The sequence below is a fragment of the Callospermophilus lateralis genome, chromosome 9 (assembly GCF_048772815.1).
Source record: "Callospermophilus lateralis isolate mCalLat2 chromosome 9, mCalLat2.hap1, whole genome shotgun sequence".
NCBI classification, from domain to species: domain Eukaryota; kingdom Metazoa; phylum Chordata; class Mammalia; order Rodentia; family Sciuridae; genus Callospermophilus; species Callospermophilus lateralis.
The window spans coordinates 79,579,288-79,581,536 of NC_135313.1; the positions used below are offsets into that span (position 1 = coordinate 79,579,288).

General features: G+C 51.4%; 1 pseudogene; it reads right to left on the reverse strand.

Annotated features, from left to right (window-relative positions):
• Positions 1 to 639: 639 nt before the first annotated feature.
• LOC143407157 (tubulin alpha-4A chain pseudogene) lies at positions 640 to 1,975 on the reverse strand (annotated as a pseudogene).
• Positions 1,976 to 2,249: the final 274 nt, after the last annotated feature.

Here is a 2,249-nt window from a genome sequence, read left to right on the forward strand (position 1 = left end):
CAGCAAAGCAAGACAGATAGTAAACTATGCAAAGCTGCTGAGAAGTGCAATGGCAAAAACAACTCAGGATCAACCTTGTTCCCTCCCAACCCCGCCAAGCTTACGATGTGGCTCCATGCCTGGGAACTTGGGGCCAGCTCAGCCCCATTCCCAAACTCTAATAATGCACGGCAAAGCCTTGCCCAAGTCTTGCTTCCAGAGTTGGTGGATGCAGAAGCAGCAGGAATAATCGAGTGGCAGTCCATTCTCCAACACAGAAATTACTGGATTTAAACTCCTACTTGGAAAGGAAGTGAAGACTCGTATCCTTCAATAGTTTGTGACTGGATAGACAGGTCCAGGGGGATTTGGTCCTCATTTCCTCCCTATTTTGGATCCCCCCAGGACCTAATATCAACGTTCCTGGGGTCATGATTCCTGGGCCTGGCAAGGGCCCCTTGGCAAGTCTCACCTTCAGCCATGGAAGGGAAAAGTGTCATGAGCGGCAAATAGTGAGGGCAGCAGTGGCAGCAGTAGCAGCACGAAAGGGAAGGTGGCAGAAGCTCAAGTGTTCACAGAGGGGACAAGAAACCGTGCAAGGAAACTTTATTTTGAAAGGATTTTGCAATAAACACAGTAAGGAGGCTCCAGGCAGCTGTTCTATTCTTCTCCTTCATCCTCCACTTCATAGGAGTTGATGCCCACCTCCTCGTAATCTTTCTCCAAGGCAGCCATATCCTCTCGAGCCTCAGAGCACTCACCCTCTTCCATGCCTTCACCCACATACCAGTGCACAAACGCCCTCTTGGGATACATCAGGTAAAACTTGTGGTCCAGGTGGGCCCAGGCCTTGGCTATGGCCGTCGTGTTGCTCAGCATGCACCTTGGCCAGGTCACCCCCAGGCACTACAGTGGGAAGCTGATAGTTGATGCCAACCTTGAAGCCTGTGGGGCACCAATCCACAAACAGGATGCTGCGCTTGGTCTTGATGGCAGCAATGGCGGCATTGACATCTTTGGGCACCACGTCTCCACGGTACAGCAGGCAGCAGGCCATGTACTTGCCATGCCGGGGGTCACACTTCACCATCTGGTTGGTAGGCTCAAAGCAGGCATTGGTAATTTCTGCCACCGACAGCTGCTCGTGGTAGGCCCTCTCTGCAGAGATGACTAGTGTATAGGTGGCCAGGGGGAAGTGGATGTACAGGCAGGGCACCAGGTTGGTCTGGAACTCCGTCAGGTCCACGTTGAGGGCCCCATCGAAACGCAGGGAAGTGGTGATGGAGAACACAATTTGGCTGATGAGGCGGTTGAGGTTGGTGTAGGTTGGGCGCTCCATGTCCAGGTTGCGGCGGCAGATGTCATAGATGGCCTCGTTGTCCACTATGAAGGCACAGTCTGAGTGCTCCAGGGTGGTGTGGGTGATCAGGATGGAGTTGTAGGGCTCCACCATGGCTGTGGACACCTGAGGGGCTGGGTAGATGAAGAACTCCAGCTTGAATTTCTTGCCATAGTCCACAGAGAGCTGCTCCATCAGGAGGGAGGTGAAGCCAGAGCCAGTGCCCCCTCCAAACCTGTGGAATACCAGGAAGCCTTGAAGTCCCTGTGCACTGGTCAGACAGCTTGAGAATCTGGTTGAGTACAGGGTCAATGATTTCCTTGCCAATGGTGTAATGACCACGGGCATAGTTGTTAGCAGCATCCTCTTTCCCAGGGATGAGCTGCTCTGGGTAGAAGAGCTTTCGGTATGGGCCATTTCGGATCTCATCAATTACAGTGGGCTCCAGGTCCACAAAGATGGCCCTGGGCACATGTTTTCCAGCACCAGTTTCACAGAAGAAGGTGGTGAAGGAGTCGTCCCCTCCACCAATAGTCTTGTCACTGGGCATTTGGCCATCAGTCTGAATCCCATGTTCCAGGCAGTAGAGCTCCCAGCAGGCATTGCCCATCTGGACACCTGCTTGCCCCACATGGACTGAGATACACTCACGCATGATGAGTCTGAGTGGTGCGTCTCACGTAAAATCAGGGTGACGGGTCTCAGTAAGAACTTCAGAAAGACTTCTTAAAACCTTACTTTGTTGTCAGTAAATTCCCAATTACCTAGAATGTAAATCCAGAGATCTCAATGAAACATGGTATATTTAGAGAAAAGTAACGAGGATGAAGAATGCACAGGGACTGTTTGTTCCACAGAAAGGAAGGCTCAATGAGCTGCTATATATAGCATGGCTGTCTATGTGGTTGAAAGAAATAAAATCTGATCTGAT